Source organism: Pantherophis guttatus, chromosome 6 (genome assembly GCF_059756535.1).
Source record: "Pantherophis guttatus breed Tessera chromosome 6, ASM5975653v1, whole genome shotgun sequence".
Lineage (NCBI taxonomy): Eukaryota > Metazoa > Chordata > Lepidosauria > Squamata > Colubridae > Pantherophis > Pantherophis guttatus.
In genome coordinates, this window is record NC_142068.1 from 84,012,862 (window position 1) to 84,021,729 (window position 8,868).

General features: G+C 44.1%; 1 protein-coding gene across 50 annotated transcripts in view; it reads right to left on the reverse strand.

Annotated features, from left to right (window-relative positions):
• SORBS1 (sorbin and SH3 domain containing 1) overlaps positions 1-6,727 on the reverse strand; it is a 126,608-nt gene extending 119,881 nt beyond the window's left edge. For 49 of the 50 annotated variants that reach the window (XM_087871840.1, XM_087871834.1, XM_087871822.1 and 46 more), the window contains exon 1: positions 6,017-6,727. The gene's annotated coding sequence lies outside the window, so the exon portion shown is untranslated. The remainder of the gene's footprint in view (positions 1-6,016) is intronic. The other variant, XM_060694975.2, reaches the window with a different exon arrangement.
• Positions 6,728-8,868: the final 2,141 nt, after the last annotated feature.

The window sequence follows — 8,868 nt, forward strand, 5'->3', positions numbered from 1 at the left end:
TCTCTACTGCGAAGGAAGAGGATGGGAATTCTGACCCCACCAAGGGTCCAGTGGTGGGATGCAACAGGTTTAAAAACCGGTTCGGTGAGCTTGAGCACAGCGTTCAAAATACAGCAATTTGAAGCTCAGCTGCTTACCTTTTAAGGCAGCCCCGGTAAGTAGAACAGCGGAGGCATGGAAATCAGCTGTGCCGCGTGAATCAGCTGAGCCAGAAAGAAGGAAATATAGGACAAGATAGGGCAGAGGTGGGGGATGGGACCAGCTGATTGTCGGAACTACCAGTTCGCCCAAACCAATCCAAACCAGCTGAATCCCACAGTCTGCAAGGATCCCCATTTGTTCAAAAGAATCTTCCCTCCATAAATCAATATTGCTTCAACTGGCTAAGGCAGGGGTCTGCAACCTTAAACACTCAAAAGAGCCATTTGGACCCGTTTCCCACAGAAAATAAAACATCGGGAGCCACAAAACCTTCCTGTACCTGACTATTTCTTGAGCGGCCACAAAACTAGCATACGTAGTTGAATTAAACGTTCTGTTTTCTTCTGAAACTTTTATTTTCTTGGATTTATCCATGGTTGGCCTACGGGGGGTTGAAAAGCTCAAATCGAGTGCCGGCGGGTGTCACACATTGGTGGTTGTGACGCATATTTTGAGTGACAGGAGCCGCACCAGAGGGGTGAAAGAGCCACATATGGCTCCAGAGCTGCAGGTTGCTGACCCCTGGGCTAAGGTATACAGACTTACCAGCATTACCTTTGTCTTCTCCCCCAAAGATCCCCTTTATGAAGGCTCAGAATCTGCAACTGGTACAGAATGTAGCCAGATTAAGGGGATGGCAAAATGAGACCATACAATGGAATGACAGAAAAGGTTGCACTGATTGCTGGAAGACTACTAGGCCTAAGATAAGATGATAAATTCTGTCCATAAAATTCTTAAGCAGGTATGGAAGCAGCAAACTTGCCTATCAAGATCTACTGGGGAATGCTGCTTTTGTACTCTGCACTGGGTATGGCAGGGCCTTCTTAGTGGCAGCACCGCAATATAAAACTCTTCTCTAAGAGAACTCCTGCTCTTTTCCAGGTTAGCTTCTTTTAAATGTCTTGCTCACCCTATAATTAAACTACAACCAAATTATCTCCTACTTTTTAGATAGGGATTCAGACTTCTTCAGTATCAGTAGTTGAACTGTTGATTATTTTAGCAATAGCAATAGCACTTAGATTTATATATATCGCCTCACAGTGCCTTACAGCCCTCTCTAAATGGTTTACAGAGTCCGCATATTGCCCCAAACAATCTGGGTTCTCATTTTACCGACCTTGGAAGGATGGAAGGCTAAGTCAACCTTGAGCCGGTGAGATTCAAGCTGCTGAACTGCTGGCAGCCGGCAGTCAGCAGAATTAGCCTGCAATACTGCATTCTAACCACTACGCCACCACGGCTCTTTTTAACTGTTCTTCTGCAATAAAACTGTACAAAAATACATAACTACCCTATGAAATATGTCCTGGGAAACAAAAGATAAATGGGCAATTCTCGCTGGCTTTCCTTTATTTTCAGAATTGCTTTCCTAAAAGTCTTTTATGACAAGGATTAATGCCAGACAAACAATCAAGCAGAAAACAATCAAGCCTAATCAAGAAAACAACATTCCCATCAAAACTGACAATGCAAGCTACTGTACATAAACAAAGAGAAACCCTCTAAAAATATGTAGGCATATAATAGGTAGAACTTGTCTTAATAGCAGTAACTGTGAGTTGGCTCGGAGTCCGAGTGGACAAACACTTGTAAGGTTCTACATTTAGGCAAGAAAAACCAAATGCACCGGTATAGAATAAGTGGTAACTGGCTCAATAGTAGTAACTGTGAGAGGCATCTTGGAGTCCTACTGAACAATTACTTAAATATAAGCTAGCAGTGTGCTGCAGCTGCCCAAAAAGCTAATCCAGTCTTAGGCTGCATTAACAAAGGGATAAAAATCAAGGTCACGTGAAGTGTTAGTACCACTTTTTAATGCCTTGGTAAGATCACACTTGGAATAATGCACCCAGTTTTGGTCGCCACAATATAAAAAAGATGTTGAGACTTAGAGAAGAGCAACGAAGATGATTCTTCAACATATGAAAAACGGTCACAGGAATTGGGTATATTTAGTCTAGTGAAAAGAGGACTAGGGATGACATGATAGTAGTGTTCCAATATTTGAGTTGCTGCTACAAATAAGAGAGGATCGACCTATTCTCCAAAGCACCTGAAGGCAGGACAAGAAGCAATGGATTGAAACTAATCAAGGAGAGAAACAACCTAGAACTAAGGAGGAATTTTCTGACAGTGAGAACAATTAACCAGTGGAACAACTTGCCTCCAGAAGTTGTGAGTATTCCATTACTGAAAGCTTTTAAGAAGACATTGGACGCCCATTTGTCTGAAATGGTATAGGGCAGTGATGGTTAACTTTTTCGGCACCAAGTGCGTGCGCTGGAGCACCGGAACCCAGAAGAGAGCAGCTGGCTGGTGTGCATGCATGCGGCAGCCAGCTGCTCTTCTGGGTTCTGTCACATGTATGCATGCTGGCCAGCTGATCCAGCGTGCATGCGCACCGACCAGCTGCTTTCTTTCGGGTTCCAGCGCATGCATGCGCACCAACCAGCTGGTCTTTGCGAAAACCAGCTGGCTGGCGCACATGCACATGCTGGAACCCAGAAAACAGCAGCCGGCCAGCACACATGCACGCAACGGAACCCACAGGAGCAGCTGGTGACAGTGCGTGTACCCACAGAGAGGGCTCTGTATGCCATAGGTTCACCATCACGGGTATAGGGTCTCCCGCCTGCATGGGTGGGTTGGACTGGAGGACCTCGGGTGTCCTTTCAACTTTATTATTCTCTTTTGTTATTCTTTCTATGATCGCAGGTATCCATCCTATCAAGCCCAAAGAAAGTTTGGAATGGTATAGGATCTTCTGCCATGGGATTGGACCTAGTGTTCCCTTCCAACCTTCTTCTATGTTCTACGTTATAATACTGAAAATGTTATCTAGTCTGGTAATAAAATGTTTGCAAGAAAACAACCAACCAAACTAAGAGAGCACCAGATCTCCACAACCCTGAGCTACCTATATTTTCTTCTGTTGGTAGATCAAAGTATCCCCTGCTGCTTTATCACTATCCTCTAAAGGCTAACTCAAGAAAGTGATTGGACAATCAGGTCCATCAGGACTAGAATGGGTTTCCTTTTGCATAAGACTCCGGAAAAGATCTTTTAATCGGGCAGCTCCAAGAACCATCCCTTTTTTCTAATCCTCTCCTTCATATGTTTAGTTTAACTGTGTACCAAGTGTGGAACTGCAATTGACATCAATGCAAGTAGCATTAGCAACTACAACTGGGACTTGCAATTTGGTACTTAAGCGAGGTAGTTGCTAAGTAAAACCGTTACTATGCTTTATGATCTTACTTCAGCTTTTCTTCTTTTTTTTTTGTATAGACTGTAAACAAAGTTCACGAAGTTTCTTTTTTATCATTGCCATAACTGCAAATAGTCAGTATATGAGGAATCACTAACCTATAACTATTTCTTTAAGACTAGAGAAAGAGATTCAGATTCCTTCTTTGTGAGAAACAGATGCAAATGTCCATCTGTTTTCAGACCGTTTTAATACCTGGCCATATTTTAGGATAGCCTTTCCTACCTATGCCCTCTGGGTACTTTAAAATTATAACTCTACAAATGCTCAGGAAACATGGTCTTGATAGTGCTGGCTGTGTTTTCTGAGAGTTGCAGTCTTAATATGTGTGTATAAATGCATCGATACCCGACAGGGGTTTGTTGCTGGTGGAAAACATCACAAAGAATCAGAAAATTGGTGAGCGCTGAAATTTACTTCGGGGTGGAAAAGTTCTTAATACAGTACTTGAGGAATTCCAAGAGGTTATAACAAAAAGTGTTGTTTAATGCTAATTTTTAACATGATTAGCTAGGCCATCAAAAATGACTTTGTCATCAAATATGATCACATTTCAATGTCTAAGTGAACCTATTTCTAATCAAGGCTGGCAATTAGATAACAAACACTTGATTATTTTACTTTATAATCAAGTCCACTGGTAACAAGCTTCTTTTCCATTCCTAAAGACCAATTCCAGCCCAAGTGGGCCGGAAGAAAAGAGGCAGCTGCACTCCGTGCTGTCACAAAAAAATTATCCAAGATGAATCCCAGCAGCAGGAATAAGCAGTAAGTAGTAAGCAGAGAAGTAAGAAAAAAAAGCCAGGTTGCAGTGACAGAAATGTCCTGTCGCATACATTGCAGTATCGCCAACAAGAAAAAAAAGCATTTTTTCACCTCTCATCAAACATGAAACTGTATTTAATAGAGTCATTAGTAATGGAGGGATAGAAGCACTGGAAACGGGGAATTTCCTCCTTATCCTGCAGATAAACAAAGTTAAAAATCTGTTTCCCTGGACCGCAAAGTGTAGGGAGATCCACAGCCCCGGAACATTAAATTTGCATTGCTTTCCTCTTTTTCCACTCCACTGACTTCAATCCACAGTATCCTTGCTAAGCATGCGAGCATTTTACTTTTTGGAACATCTAGCATCTTAGCTAGCATCTTAGATTTTCCAACACTGTGCTAAAAGCCAAGAAGACCAAGCCAATCTGATCGCACTTCTTTGCAACGGAGGAATTTATCCAGCCTTTTTAAGCCTCCTTCTCCTGGTTCCCAGGAAATGCATCTGATACTATTGATTTCCCCACCCCCACCCCCACCCCCCCGCAGGAAAATCTCAAAGGCAGGAAAAGTCTCCCAACTCCTTGGCGTGCGTGTCAGTCTGGCGATGCCCCCACAACCCCCATCTCCATCCCCATCAGACCCTTAAATACAACCACAACCGCTCCATGCACAGGCAGAAATGTATGACTAGTTTTTCTTTTTCTTTCTTTTTCTTTTCTCCTCCCCCCCCCATAATTACTTGCATAGGGATTATTCTTTATACTATTTATGTTGTTTGTATTTTTTTTTTTTGCCATGGATTGCACCAGTGAGGCTAAAACCAATTTCGTTGTATACATGATTTGATTGTTTACTTGTACCCTATGACTATCATTAAGTGTTGTACCTTATGATTCTGGATGAATGTATCTTGTCTTTCTATGTACACGGAGACCATATGCACCAAAGACAAATTCCTTGTGTGTCCAATCACACTTGGCCAATAAACTATTCTATTCTATTCTATTCTATTCTATTCTATTCTATCCTATCCTATCCTATCCTATCCTATCCTATCCTATCCTATCCTATCCTATTCCATATTCTATTTCTATTCCTATTCCATTCTTTCCTATTTCTATTCCTATTCCTATTCTATTCTATTCCTATTCCATATTCTATTTCTATTCCTATTCCATTCTTTCCTATTTCTATTCCTATTCCTATTCTATTCTATTCCTATTCCATTCTTTCCTATTTCTATTCCTATTCCTATTCTATTCTATTCCTATTCCATATTCTATTCCTATTCCTATTCCTATTCCATTCTTTCCTATTCCTATTCCTATTCCATATTCTATTCCTATTCCATATTCTATTCCTATTCCTATTCCTATTCCTATTCTATTCTATTCCTATTCCATATTCTATTCCTATTCCTATTCCTATTCCATTCTTTCCTATTCCTATTCCTATTCCATATTCTATTCCTATTCCATATTCTATTCCTATTCCTATTCCTATTTCCACCATCACCACCCCGTTTCTCCCCTCCCGATCACCAAGCCCGCTTTGCTCTCCCCCCACGCACCCACCCACCCCGGCCAGGGCTCCACAGAAGGCGAAGCGAGGCGGCCGCGGGGGAGCCCCCTGCGCAGGAAAGACGCGGGCCGCACCAAAGTGGCCGGGAAAGAGGCGGGGATGCCCATCTGCGCAAAGGGCACGGGCTTCACACACCATCCCTCCCCGCTTCCCCCCTCCGTCCGCAGCCCCGGCCAAGGCGCGGGAGCTGACCTTCAAATGGACTTCCATCCGCCTCCCCTTCGGGCGGCCAGAACAGAGCAGGGCCAGGATGTGGCGAGCCTCCGGCAGCAGCAGGACCGGCGGCGGAGGAGCCGAGCCGCCCTTTGACCAAACGCTCCGCTCATGGGCACCAGCGGCAGCCCAGCCCAGCCCAGCCCAAGCGGCCCGCCCCTCTCGGGGACCGCAAGCTCCCTTGCCCCGCTCGGCCTGGCTGGCTTCCAGCCTTACCTTACGCGCCTCCTTCTCCTCCTCCTCCTCCTCCTGGCGGCCTCGCCTTGCAGGCCGAAAGCGCCCGAGCGTGGAGGCTGCTGCGCGCTTTCGTCCCGGCCGCCCAGCGGAGCCGGAATCTGCCGCCAGCCGCGCGAGCGCCAATGAGCGGCCTGGCCCGCGCTCGGGGGGGAAAAAAAAGAGGAGCTGCTGGCGGAGCGCCGGAGAAACGCCGGAAAGGCGGCCCGTTCGCCTTTGTCTCTCGCGCAGCGGCAGGAAGCCGGGCATTGCCGGGGCCCCTCTAAAGCGACCCAGCGGTCTTCGCCTTCCCTCCCGCCCGCCCGCCTTCCCTTCCTTCTGGAGCAAGTTAAGAAAGCCGCCCTCCCGTGTAACGGGGCGCCCTGAGGCGGCTCGCAATCTCCGAATTTGGCGCTTGAATGAACCTCTGCCGGCTTGGCCGACGCACTCGGACCGAGAACTAACCCCGCAAAGGCTGAGCTGCCACGATGCGCACGGCTGGGAAGGCTTGCGTGGGTTGTCGCGGGAACACGGCCGTTCACTGATAAAAGGTGGAATAAATCCCCACACACACAACCAACCACACCACATATACACACACAGTACCACACCGCGCAACCCTGGTTTTGCAAATGCGGCCCTGGATTTTATTTTATTTTATTTTATTTTTTCCCTTCAGGGCAAGTCCCTGCAATTTGCCAGAGATCCCGTGTATTCTAATATTCTAACGTGCATTAGAAAATAAAAATGGAAGTTGGAAATAAAAGAAAGGGATTAAGGAAGAGAAGAAAATATGTCAAGATAGAGAGGTAAATAATATGATGGTGGTTGTTATTATGACTATTAGGATTATTATGCTTAATATGATGTTTTTATTATATGAAGATATGTTAAGAGGAAAAAATGAATAGGTTTACTATGTTCAATCAATACTACAATTGTAAGAGCAGAAGAATTAATATCAGTGTAATGAATGCTGTTGTAAATCCTGATGGTTATTTGTACGCAGACGACGCACTGTTTAAGGGAAGATGGAATGTTTATATTTAAATAAAAAAAACCACACCATGTATTTGGGGTTGCCTTGAAGAAAGAAGATGAAAGGAAACCAGCAGTCAAATTCTTCAACCAAGGAGATTCCCCTGTATTGGTCCTTCCAAAGGTTCTAATCCTAGATTTTTATATATATATACCCTGTTTCCCCCAAAATAAGACATCCCCTGATAATAAGCCCAATCAGGCTTTTGAGCGCATGGCAATAAGGCCAAGCGCTTATTTCAGGGTTCAAAAAAATATAAGGGTCGTATTTTTGAGGAAACGTGTGTGTGTGTGTGTGTGTGTGTGTGTGTGTAGTGTAATAATTTCATCTTCCATTAAACTGTCAACTGGGTACAAATATCTGTGCAGTAGTAATCAAAATTGACAGCAGTATTCATGACATTGGTATTGATTCTCTGATCTTACTAATATTGAACATAATAAACCTATTCACCTCTCCCTCTAGCTTCTAATAAAAATATAATATTAAACATAATAATCCTAATAGTCATCATCATCATCATTATATTGTTTACGTCTCTCTTAACATATTCTATATTTCACTGATCTCCTCCTTTTATTTCTAACTTCTGTTTTTATTCTCTAACCATCGATAAAATATAGGTTCTAATCCTAGATCAAGGGGCGGAGATCCAACCATTTCTTCTGGTTGTCTTGAATAATCCTCAGACTACGGAGTTTTATCTGTGAAAAGATCAAATGGATCTGCTGCTAAGATCACCCACCACTTCGCTCTGTTCTTGCATTGGAGACGGAAAAAAAACACCTAGTTGTTTTTGTGTTTTTCAAAGCAGTCCTTGGCTGGCGATTTTATTGACCCCTCGTGATCTTCTGCCTTTTCTTATTGGGCAAACTGCCCTCTCTTTGCCAGTGGTTGCTGCTAATGACATACGTACAACAGCAACAATGACTTCCCATGCCATTTGTGGAGGGTGAAAATGTCTTTACTGGTCTTAACTGCCTCTTTCCTGTTCCTTTCCCCCTCTTCCTTTTTGCCCACTTCAAAGGGCAAAGATCTCCCTCTCCTCATTTGGAGAAACTGGCCGTCTTTTAACCTGCACTACCACCCTGTCAGCTGTGCCAAGGCTAGGGGAGGATGGGGGGGGGCTGACTGGGAGCAGCCGCAGCAGCGGATCCTGTGGATCCCTCCCACCATCGGCTAATCTCCGGCTGCACGTCTTTAAGTGCATGGGAGATGACAAGCGAAAGAGGGGCAGTGGGATTAGGTCGGCGAAAGTAGCTGAGGCACAGTAGCACTGAGCTACACAGGGCTCCATTTCAAAACTAAATAAATTTTCCATTTTGACTACTGTGTTGTTCAATCTTGGCAACTTTAAGAATTCCCCAGTAGGGCCGTCTTAACAGCAAAGCAGTGTACTGGTGCCCCTACGACAACTATTCACAAGAATAAAAATGTTAAATGGTCGATAAAATTCAACATATATTTATTTTATTGGCACTTCCAACATTTGAACAATACACGAGGCTTGAAAAATACAATAATAAGCAATACAGTTGCTATATTTAGAATAGAATAGCAGAGTTGGAAGGGACCTTGG